Source organism: Hylobates moloch, unplaced genomic scaffold, assembly GCF_009828535.3.
Source record: "Hylobates moloch isolate HMO894 unplaced genomic scaffold, HMol_V3 SCAFFOLD_14, whole genome shotgun sequence".
In the NCBI taxonomy this organism is placed as follows: domain Eukaryota; kingdom Metazoa; phylum Chordata; class Mammalia; order Primates; family Hylobatidae; genus Hylobates; species Hylobates moloch.
Window position 1 is genome coordinate 9,969,960 of NW_026652289.1, and position 12,468 is coordinate 9,982,427.

Consider the following 12,468-nt stretch of genomic DNA (forward strand, 5'->3'; position numbering starts at 1 on the left):
GTCCCCACCAGAGTAGCTAGATACAGAGTATCGATTGGTGCATTCACAGACCCTGAGCTAGACACAGGGTGCTGGTTGGTGTGTTTACAAACCTTGAGCTAGATACAGAGTGCTGATTGGTGTACTTACAATCCCTGAGCTAGACATAAAGGTTCTCCAAGGCCCCACCAGAGTAGCTAGATACAGAGTGTCTTGGTGCATTCACAAACCCTGAGCTAGACACAGGGTGTTGATTGGTGTATTTACAATCCCTGAGCTAGACATAAAGGTTCTCCACGTCCTCACCAGACTCAGGAGCCCAGCTGGCTTCACCCAGTGGATCCCCCACCGGGGCTGCAGGTGGAGCTGCCTGCCAGTCCCGGTGCCCTGTGCCCGCACTCCTCAGCCCTTGGGTGGTTGACGGGACTGGGCTCCGTGGAGCAGGGGGCGGCGCTCACCCGGGAGGCTCGGGCCACACAGGAGCCCACGGAGGGTGGGGTAGGCTCAGGCATGGCGGGCTGCAGGTCCCGAGCCCTGCCCCGCCGGAAGGCAGCTAAGGCCCGGTGATAAATCGAGCGCAGCGCCGGTGGGCTGGCACTGCTGGGGGACCCAGTACACCCTCCGCAGCCGCTGGCCCGGGTGCTAAGCCCCTCATTGCCCGGGGCCGGCAGGGCCGGCCGGCTGCTCCGAGTGCGGGGCCAGCCAAGCCCACGCCCACCCGGAATTCCAGCTGGCCCGCAAGCGCCGCACGCAGCCGCGGTTCCTGCTCGCACCTCCCTCCACACCTCTCTGCAAGCTGAGGGAGCCGGCTCTGGCCTTGGCCAGCCCAGAAAGGGGCTCCCACAGTGCAGCGGTGGGCTGAAGGGCTCCTCAAGTGCAGCCAAAGTGGGAGCCCAGGCAGAGGAGGCGCCGAGAGCGAGCGAGGGCTGTGAGGACTGCCAGCATGCTCTCACCTCTCATTATCTCTTTGGAGGGTGAGAGATTTGAGGTCATAATTGAGAGGGATCAGTTTGGGGAAATTGAAGACAGTAGCCATTCTGCAGATTGGGAGTGATTTTTTTTTTCTCTGGCTCATGCCTGTAATCCCAGCACTTTGGGAGGCCAAGGCAGGCAGATCACTGGAAGCCAGGAGTTCAAGACTATCCTGGCTAACACGGTGAAACCCTGTCTCTACTAAAAATGTGAACAAATAATTGGCCGGGTGTGGTGGTGGTCGCCTATAGTCCCAGCTACTCGGGAGGGCTGAGGCAGGAGAATGGTGTGAACCTGGGAGGCGGAGCTTGCAGTGAGCCGAGATCAGGCCACTGCATTCCAGCCTGGGTGACAGAGACAGAGTGAGACTCTGTCTCAAAAAAAAATAAAATAAAATAAAAACCAGGTGTGGTGGCGTCCATCTGCAGTCTCAGCTACTCAGGAGGCTGAGGCAGGAGAATCGCTTGAACCCAGGGGGTGGAGGTTGCAGTGAGCCAGGATCACACCACTGCACTGGAGCCTGGCAATAGAGTGAGAGTTTGTCTGAAAAAAAAAAAAAAAAAGAAAAGAAAAGAAAGAAAAGAAAAGAGGAAAGAAAGAAAGAAAGAAAGAAAGAAAGAAAGAAAGAAAGAAAGAAAGAAAGAAAGAAAGGGCTCCGGTTATTGCCGTTGGTGGAATAACGCCCCTCCCCCAAGAGGTCTGCATTAGAATCTGCAGAGCCTGTGAATTTTGCTTTCCTTCACAAGAGGGACTTCGCAGAAGTGATTACAGATCTTGATGTTGGGAGATTAGCCTGGGTTACCAAGGTGGGTCCAGTGTAGACACAAGGGTCTTTATGAGAGGGAGGCAGAAGGGTCCGAGACAAAGATGTGGTAGAAGCAGAGGTCAGGAGAGATTTGGAGACGGAGGAAGAGCATGTGCCAAGGAACACAGCCTCCAGAAGTTGGCAGGACAGTAGAGGGGTTCCTCCCTCAGGAACTCTGGAAGGAGCACAGCTCTGATACCTTGACTTGAGGACTTCTAACCTCCAGAATGGTAAGATCATAAACTTGTGTTGTCTCACGCCCCTCAGTTTGTGGTAGTTTGTTATAGTGGCGATAGAAAGGACTGAAGTTAGAGGAAGATTCCTACCTTCTGTCCTGGCTGAGAGGAAACACCTTTCTCTTGTACTTAGCACAGCATTGTGCAAATAATTGGAATTGTGAGCAGATCTTTTAAGAAAAAGAGTGGGCCGGGCTCAGTGGCTCACGCCTGTAATCCCAACACTTGTGGGAGGCTGAGGAGGGTGGATCACAAGGTCAAGAGATTGAGACCATCCTGGCCAACAGGCTGAAACCCCATCTCTACTAAAAATACAAAAATCACCTGGGTGTGGTGGTACGTGCCTATAGTCCCAGCTACTCGGGGAGGCTGAGGCAGAGGTTGCAGTGAGCCTAGATTGTGCCACTGCACTCTAGCCTGGCAAAAGAGTAAGACTCCGTCTCAAAAAAAAAAAAAAAAAGAAAAGAAAATACTGGTGGCCAGCCATGGTGGCTCATGCCTGTAATTCCAGCACTTTGGGAGGCTGAGGTAAGCGGGTAGCTTGAGTCCAGCCTGGGCAACATAGTGAAACCCTGTCTGTACCAAAAATACAAAAAGTAGCTGGGTGTGGTGGTGTGTGCTGGTAGTTCCAGCTGGGAGGATTGGGTGAGCCTGGGAGATGGAGGTTGTGGCGAGCCGAGATGGCACCATTGCATTTCAGCCTGGGCAACAAGAGCAAAACTCCGTCTCAGAAAAAAAAAAAAGTTGTGGGTTCTGGTGGTTTATGGCTGTGATTCTGTTTAGATTGGCTTTGCTATCACTTAATGCTATTGTCCCTTTGTGTTTACCAAATCATTGGGTAAAAAACCAAACCTTTGCCAGTAACATGGCATTTTTCCAGGGTTCTTCTCCTTCCAAAGTCCTTTTGTGGTCTGAGGGACTGAATGTCCACAGCCGTTCCCTCATCTGCATCCAGCGACTGTCTGAGCACCTGTTAGGTACCAGTCATGCTCAGGAGTGAACAGAGGGCTGGGGAGGGCAGGAGTGGAGCTCCCTGCCCTCATGGCTCCTTATTGTAGCTCCTACGTACTCACTGTGTGATCTTGGGCAAGGTTCCCAATCTCTCAGTGTCTCAGTTTGCTCATCTGTACAATGGGAATAGTTTTAGTGCCTAGCTCTTATGATAGCTCTAAGGAGTACAGCATGAATGTTTAATATTATAAAAGTGCTTAGCGCAGTACTGACAAACGGTAATATATAGATGTTTGCTGTTCTTACATTTTTCAGCAAAGGCAGGCAGACACCATCTAAAACCATACATTCTTGTCTTTACAGCCATTGATTGATGTTCTCCTGGGTAACAGGCTAGAGGCAGATAATGTGGGCAGAGGCGGGAGGTGAGGGGAACCTGTCTACAGCTTCGCCTTAAAGAAAGTGCTCTTGACTCCCATCGCGTTCTAAGAAAGTCTGGGTTGCAGAAGGCAAGCTTGGGCAGGAATGGGGCCCATTGTTTTTCTGGAAGCAAGATTAAGGTCAGGTTCTGAGTCAAATGAAGAGGTCAGCAAACAGCTTGGTAACTCCCACCTCCTCTTCTCTATCCCTAGTTCTTCACTGCCTGCCCTTCCCGGGGTGGGTCACAAAGTGGTTTAGGGTCAGGACAGTGAGGCTGTTGAGTGCCATGGGGGGTGTCAGGGAGAAGACAATTCCTACGATGCCACCTCATGTAGCTGAAACCTTGCCTTCATCTCCTAAGTGTTCTGTGCCTGAGCGCTGTGGTCTGGACATAATCCAGACCGTGCATACACGGTCCCAACAGGGCTTGACCAGGCAGGACAAGCAGGTGTGTGATTTGTATGCTTGAGCTCACCATGGTGGCTGTCCATTTGCTACCCTGGAATTGGTTTCTGGTCTCTATATTCAGAGTGACTCAGGGAAAAGCGTACTGCTTATTGTAAACACTGCTGACTTGGAGGAAGAGATTCTCCTTGCAAATGTGGTAGGAACCAGTTTAAGTGTGATGTCTGGAAGGCTGGGCTCTGTGCCTGAAAGGAAATCTGCTACACCCTTGCTAAACTGGACGGAGAAGGGGCCATGGCAGGCTGGTGAAGCACCTGTGCTGGTAAATGTGGGTCCGAAGGCCCCAGTCCTCTCCTTGGGAACTGCATCTGGGTTTGTTTTAAAGCCTGTTCTTATCTCTTAGCTTGGCAAAGTATTGCCAAGGCTGGGGGAAAACCAGCCATTCATGTATATTTCTGGCGAGTGTAATGTACCTCCTCTTTGGAGGGCAATTTGGCTGTTGTCTATTGAAATTAAAAATATGCATCTCTTCTTGGAAAGGGAATTGTTGGGGGAATTTATCCTACAGATACCCTCTCATGTGTGTAATGATAGCCGGACCAGAATGTTCTTTGAAAGTGGTTCCCAGCCAGTTTGTTACGTAGGTCACAAATTATTCAGCAAGATGATAATGGTTTTATGTTTTTAAAAATGATGAATTGTAGCCTGTTGATCATCGTTAAAAATATTTGAATGCTATTTATATGGCTTTCTCTGTGAACTTCAGTAATTATTTTGGACCGTTTGTGTTTGTAGAACTTGCTGCCAGACAGTGCCCCTTGTGGTTAAGTGGCTGCACTACATGGCATATGTATCAGTTTCCTGGGGTCACCGTAACTAAACACCAAATACAGGTGCAGAGGTTCATTCTCTCATAGTTCTGGAAGCCAGACGTCCGAGATGAAAATGTTGTCAGGACCATGCTCTCTCTCCAGGCACTGGGAAAGAATCCTTCCCTGCCTCTTCCACTTGCTGGTGGTTGCTAGCAATCTTTGGCGTTCCTTGTCTTGGGGCAGCGTCATACCAATCTCTGCCTCTGTCTTCATACAGCTGCTGTCTCTGCTGGGCATCTGTGTATGTCTTCTCCTCTCCTCTTCCTTTTTTTTGTTTTTATTTTTTTTTTTTCCTGAGACAGTCTCACTCTGTCGCCCAGGCTGGAGTGCAGTGGCATGATCTTGGCTCACTGCAACCTCCGTCTCCTGTGTTCAAGCGATTCTCAAGCCTCAGTAGCCAGGATTACAGGCTCCCAAGTAGCCAGAATTACAGGCGCCCACCACTACGCCTAGCTAATTTGTGTATTTTTAGTAGAGACAGGGTTTCACCATGTTGGCCAGGCTGGTCTCGAACTCCTGACCTCAAGTGATCCACCCGCCTCAGCCTCCCAAAGTGTGGGGATTACAGGCATGAGCCACCATGCCTGACCCTTCTCCTCTTCTTATAAGGACATTAGTCTTCCAGCATAATCTCATCTTAACTAATTACATCTGTAAAGACCCTATTATCAAAAGGGCACATTCTGAGGTGGCAGGTGGACATGAATTTTGAGGGGACACTACAGAACTAACCCACTATAGAATCTTTCTTTAATGTTTCTATTGATCCCTTTCAATTGGTCTAATATATTACTTAGCCTGAATTTTTTTTTCTTTTTTGAGACAATGTCTTGCTCTGTTGCCCAGGCTGGAATGCAGTGGCATGATAACAGCTCACCGCAGCCTTGACCTCCCAGGCTCAAGTGATCCTTTGTAGCTGAGACTACAGGGGTGTGCCGCCATGCCTGGACAATTTTTTATTTTTATATATGTTTTTAAGAGGTGGGGTCTTGCTATGTTGCCCAAGCTGGTCTTGAACTCCTGGGCTAGAGCAATCCTCCTACCTTGGCCTCCTAAAGTGCTGGAATTACAGGCATGAGCCCTTGCATCTGGACAGCCTGACTTGTTTATCATAAATTCTTTTTTGAGATGGAGTCTTGCTCTGTTGCCCAGGCTGGAGTACAGTGGCACGATCTCAGCTCACTGCAACCTCTGCTTCCTGAATTGCAGGAGAATTCTGCAATTCTCCTGTCTCAGCCTCCTGAGTAGCTGAGATTACAAGTGTGCACCACCACACCTGGCTAATTTTTTTATGAATTTTTTTTTTTTTTTTTTTTTTTAGTAGAGATGGGATTTCGCCATGTTGGCCAGGCTGGTCTCGAACTCCTGATCTCAGGTGATCCTCCCGCCTCGGCCTCCTAAAGTGCTGGAATTACAGGCATGAGCCATCGTGCCTTGCCTATCATAAATTCTTGTCTGCATGTCTTAGTCCATTTGTGTTGCTGTAATAAAATATGTGAGACTGGGTAATTTATAAACAATAGACATTTACTTCTTGTGGTTCTGGAGACTAGAAAGTCCAAGGTCAAGGTTCTAGGAAGTCTGGTGAGGGCCTGGTCTGTGCTTCCAAGATGATGCCTTGTTGTTTTGCCCTCCAGAGGGGATAGATGCTTTGTCTTCACATAGTGGAAGGGCAAAAAGGAGGGAGGCAGCTCCCTTATATATCTTTTATAAGGTCATTAATCCCATTTGTGAGGACAGAGCCCTCATGACGCAATCACCTCCCCAAAAGCTCCACCTTCTAATACCATCATCTTGGTGATTAGGTTTCAACATATAAATTTGGGGATGACACATAATTCAAACTATAGCAGCATATATAAAGCTTAGTTTCCTTTTGGTACAGTTTGCTCTTATATTTATTTTTCTATAATCATAGGAGTTTGCTATGGTTTGAATGATTCTCCCCTCTGAAACTCATGACGAAACTTAATCCCAAATGTAACAATATTGACAGGTGGAGCCTGTACGAGGTGATTGGGTCATTAGTGCACTGTCCTCACCAATGGATTGATATATCATGGACTAATGGTTTCCCATGTTGGCCAGGTTGGTCTCAAACCCCTGACCTCAGGTGATCTGCCCACCTCAGCCTCCCAAAGTGCTGAGATTAAAGGCATGAGCCACTGTGCCCAGCTAAATATAACTTTTAAAGTTAAGTCTGTATGTTAGTAACTTATTGCTGCATAATAAGTTACTTCAAACTTTGGTGGCTTAAAACATTTATTTTCTCAGTTTCTATAGATCAGGAATGAGAGTAGCTTGGCTGGGTAGTTCCGCCTTGGGGCCTCTTGTGAGCCATCTTGCTGTCAGCTGGGGCTGCGGTCATCTGGGGACAGAAAGCTCGTGGCTGGAGGCCTCAGCTCTTAGCCAAGAGGGCCTCTCTTTGGGTGGCCTCAAGACACTGCAGCTGGCTTCCTCCAGAATGAGTGACCCAAGAGAGTGAGAAAGATGAAAGCCAAACTGTCTTTTATGACCTAGTTACTTCTACCATTCCTTCCGCATGTCTGCTGGTCACACAGAGCAAGTCTGATCCAGTGTGGGAAGGGCCTACACACGGTCTGAAGAACAGAAGGCAGGGATCATGGGATGGTCTTGGAGGCCGGCTACCACAAGCTGGGCAGTCATCTGACTCCCTAGACTGGCAGTCAAAAAATCACTTACATTGCCCAGTAGGTAATACAGAAAGATTAGGGAGGTGGAGCGCGGTGGCTCACACCTGTAATCCCAGCACTTTGTGAGGCTGAGGTGGGAGGATGACTTGAGGCCAGGAGTCTCAGACCATCCTGGGCATCATAGTGAGACTCCATCTTCACAAAAAATTTTAAAAATTAGCCATCTCCACAAAACATTAAAAAAATTAGCCTGGTGTGGTGGTGTGCACCTGTAGTCCTACCTACCTAGGAGGCTGAGGCAGGAGGATCCCTTGAGCCCAGGAGCTTGAGGCTGCAAGTGACCTATCATCACACTACTGCATTCTAGCCTGGGTGACAGAGTGAGACTCTGTCTCTAAAAAAATTTTTTTTAATTAATATTGCCAAGCACGGTGGCTCATGTCTGTAATCCCAACACTTTGGGAGGCTGAGGCAGGCAGATAGCTTGAGCCCAGGAGTTCCAGACCTGCTTGGACAACATAGCAAAACTCCTTCTCTTTTAAAAAGACAAAAATTAGCCAGGTGCAGTGGTGCACGCCTATACCAGCTACTTGGGAGGCTGAGGTGGGGGTTGCAGTGAGCCAAGATCATGTCATATCACTGCACTCCAGCCTGGGCTATGGGAGTTAGACCCTGACTCCAAAAAAATAAAAACAAAAAACAAGGAAGAAAATAAAAGAAAGAAGGAAAGAAAGAGAATACTGCATGGATCATGTGAAAATATCTCATATGTATGTACAGATACAAATGTGTATTGAAAAAGTGTGTGCTTTCAAAGCAAAAATTCAACTTTGGAAAAGTGAGTTTAGGAATTTTTTACTAGTAGCTGCTAGTCAGTATTATTAATATAAATTTAATTCTAAAAAATTATAGTTACTAGAATAATATTTACATGTACTTGAGGAATGGCTTGAGTGTTATTTTTGAAGTAAAACTGTGCTGTTCAATGAGGTAGTCACATTGTGGCTGGTGAGCACTTAATGTTACCAGCCTGAATGGGATGTTGCCATCAACAGAAACTTTCAAAGACTTAGTACAGAAAATTGTTAAGTACCTCACTAATATTTTTCGTGCTGATCATACTGCAAAATACATCATTTTCCAATGATATTTTGTGTTGGGTGAAATTAAATGTTAAAATGTTAGTTTCACATGTTTTTTTCTACTGTAATGTGCTACTACAAAATTTGAAATGACATGTGATTGCATTTGTAGCTGAAGTTCTGTTTCTTTTGGTTAGTGATTATTTGAAATGGAAAAGTTTGACTGGACTCAGAATTCACTGACAATATCACAAGACGATGTCAATTTGTGAATGAAAAGAATAGCTATTAGATTTAAAGACTAGACTATTGCTTTGAACTAAGAATTAAATAGATTAAATTATCTGAAATCTAGTTAATGGCAAGAACAGAAAATGTTTAAAAAATAGGGATAAACAGTCTCCTGTTTGTTCCCACCTACTTGAGCAAACATATTTCCTTTTTTTTTTTTTTTTTTGAGATGGAATATCGCTCTGTCGCCCAGGCCAGAGTGCAGTGGCGCGATCTTGGCTCACTGCAAGCTCTGCCTCCCGGGTTCACGCCATTCTCCTGCCTCAGCCTCCCAAGTAGCTGGGACCACAAGCACCCGTTGCCATGCTCGGCTAATTTTTTGTATTTTTAGTAGAGACGGGGCTTCACCGTGTTAGCCAGGATGGTCTCGATCTCCTGACCTTGTGATCTGCCCTCCTTGGCCTCCCAAAGTGCTGGGATTACAGGCGTGAGCCACCGCGCCTGGCCTGCAAACACATTTTCTAATCAATGGTAACGCTAAAAAAAAAAAAAAATGGAAGCGATCATCTTTAAAAAGTTACCTTGTAATCCCAGCACTTTGGGAGGCCGAGGTGGGCGGACCACGAGGTCAGGAGATCGAGACCACGGTGAAACCCCGTCTCTACTAAAAATACAAAAAATTAGCCGGGCGTGGTGGCGAGCGCCTGTAGTCCCAGCTACTCGGAGAGGCTGAGGCAGGAGAATGGCGTGAACCCGGGAGGCAGAGCTTGCAGTGAGCCGAGATTGCGCCACTGCACTCCAGCCTGGGTGACAGAGCGAGACTCCTTCTCAAAAAAAAAAAAAAAAAAAAAAAAAAAAAAGTTACCTTGATCAGGAATTGCATCTAGAGAGTCCTCATTATTCATGAACTCCATTTTGTGAATTCAACTACTCACTAAAATTTACGTGTAACTCCAAAATCAGTGCTCCTGGCACTTTTGCAGCTGTTTGCAGATATGCACAGAGTGGCAAAAATTTTTATCACCTAACATGCACGTTCACAGATGAAGTCAAACGGGGACACCCTGCCTTCTTGTTTTGCTCTCATATTGTAAATCAGTGTCCTTTTTGTGGTCTTAGTGCCACATTTTTCACATTTTTGTGCCTCTTGGTGGTGATTTTTTTTTTTTTTTTCGAGACAGAGTCTTGCTCTGTGACCCAGGCTGGAATGCAGTGGTGCAATCTCTGCTCACTGCAACCACTGCACTCTGGGGTTCAAGCAATTCTCCTGCCTCAGCTTCCCTAGTAGCTGGGATTACAGGTGCACACCACTACTCCCAGCTTATTTTTGTATTTTTAGTAGAGATGGGGTTTCACCATGTTGGCCAGGCTGGTCTCAAACTCCTAACCTCAAGTGATCTGCCCACCTTGGCTTCCCAAAGTGTTGGGACTATAGGTGTGAGCCACTGCGCCTGTTCAAAATGGCTCCATGCAGAGGGGGCTGTCCAGCATTCCTTGGCACAGGAAGGCTGGGATGGGCCTTCGATAGGCTTCGATTCAGGCATGAGTTGCAGTGCTTTTGGCTGTGAGCTCAGCGTGAATGAGTAACAATACAGTCCATCCAGAAAAAGGAAGAGGAAGACTGCCAATCTGTGATGAAGCTATGGAGAAGTGGCTACATTTGTGGATTCCTGAGATGACGACCCATTTAATAAAACCAACCAACCATAGCAGATAGCACTGTGAAGCTGAAAGCCCAGGAAACTTCCAGTCACGCAATACAGGATCAGAACATTGTTAAAGCCTTCTCAGCCATTGCTGGTCACCAAGCATGTTTCAGAAGGTGACATGGAGTGAAAAACATCAAGTTGCAGGTGAGGCATGTTCTGTAGATCTGGAAGAATTTTTAAAATACCTGCTGAGTGGTATTTTGAAAGAGTCCTGTGGAAGAACAGGTTTTCAGTGCTAATGAAACTGGTTTGTTATGCAAGGAAGTTGGCAAATGAACCTATACCACAGGTGGCATTTCAGTTTACAAAAATGTGGCCAGAGGTTCATAGGAACTTAACCCTGTATTTCCACTAGGAACAATAATTTAGTATTAACAGATTCAGTGTTTGCAGTGACTTTATAGAACATAACTGTGGTGAATAATGAGAATCAGCTATTTCAGGCATAAAGCCTGATATTTAAAATATTAAATATTATAAAGCCTGATATTATAAATAATAAAAAAAATCAACTTCTTCAGAAAAATTAAAGACTTAGAAGTTTTGTATAGGCCAGGTGTGGTAGCTCATGCTTGTAATCTCAACACTTTGGGAAGTTGAAGTAGGATTGCTTGAACCCAGGAGTTTGAGACCAGCCTGGGCAGTAAAGAGAGACTCTAACTCTAAAAAAATAAAATAAAATTACATGGGTGTGGTGGTGCATACCTGTAGTCCTAGCTACTTGAGAGGCTGAGGTGGGAGGATCCCTTGAGCCCTAGAGTTTGAGGTTGCAATGAGCTAGGATCACACCACTGTACTCTAGCCTGGGTGACAGAGTGGGACCCTCAGTTAAAAAAAAGTTTTATATAAATTCAGTATCAATATCTTCTCCTGTATGTGTGTTTGTGTGTTTAATAACTGTATGTCAGGTGTGGTGGCTTACACTTGTAATCCTAGCACTTTGGGAGGCCGAGGCAGGTGGATTGCTTGAGTCTAGGAGTTTGAGACCAGCCTGGGTAACATGGTGAAACCCTGACTCTACCAAAAGAATACAAAAATTAGCCAAGTGTGGTAGTGCATGTCTATGGTCACAGCTACTTGGGAGGCTGAGGCAGGAGGATAGCTTGAGCCCAGGAGGTGGAGGCTGCAGTGAGCTGAGATCATTTCACTGCACTCCAGCCTTGGTGACAGAGAGAAGCCTGTCTGAAAAAACTAACAAAACTGTATAATATAAAGAATATAGGCCGGGCATGGTGGCTCACGCTTGTAATCGCAGCACTTTGGAAGGCTGAGGTGAGAGGATCGCTTGAGCCCAGGAGTTCCAGACCAGCCTGGGTAACATATAAGACCTCGTCTCTACTAAAAATAAAAAATTAGCCAGGTGTGGTGGTGTGCACTGATGGTCCCAGGTACTTGGGAGGCTGAAGCTGCAGTGAGCCGTGATCATGCCACTGCATTCCAGCCTGGGCAATAGAATGAGAACTTGTCTCATTAAAAAAAAAAAAAAAAAAGAACAGAAAAAGAAAATGTATTATTAGTAACCTTTTCCATCAAGGTCCAAGGTAAATGACCTCAGTACCTTCAATTCACTTCAGTGTGTTATATAAATATTAACATATTTGTGTGTGCTATGAGATGAAAATAATTGGGAAGTATGACATTACAGACTTATTTGTAACTTATTTATATGTCTCAAATAGCCCCGTGACCATCCTTAATAGAATGATTAAATACTCATATGATGAGATGCTATGCAGCCATTAAAAAGAATGAGGCAGCTCTAAATATTGTAAAAGGGAAGAGGCTTCAAAATGTATTAAGTGAAGAAAGGAGGTGGGACACGGTGGCCCATGCCTCTAATCCTAGAACTTTGGGAGCCTGAGGTGGGATGATTGCTTAAGGCCAGAAGTTAAAGACCAGCCTTGGCAACACAGACCCCATCTCTACAAAAAATTTTTAAAAATTAGCTGAGTGTGGTGGTGCGTATCTGTGGTCCCAGCTACTCCTGGGGCTGAGGCAGGAGAGTCGCTTGAGCCATGGAGTTTGAGGCTGCTGTAAGCCATGATTGCACCACTGCACTCAGTCTGGGCAACAAAGCAAGACCTTATCTTAAAAAAAAAAAAGAAGAAGAAGAAGAAGATGATGCTGGGCACAGTGGCTCATGCCTATAATC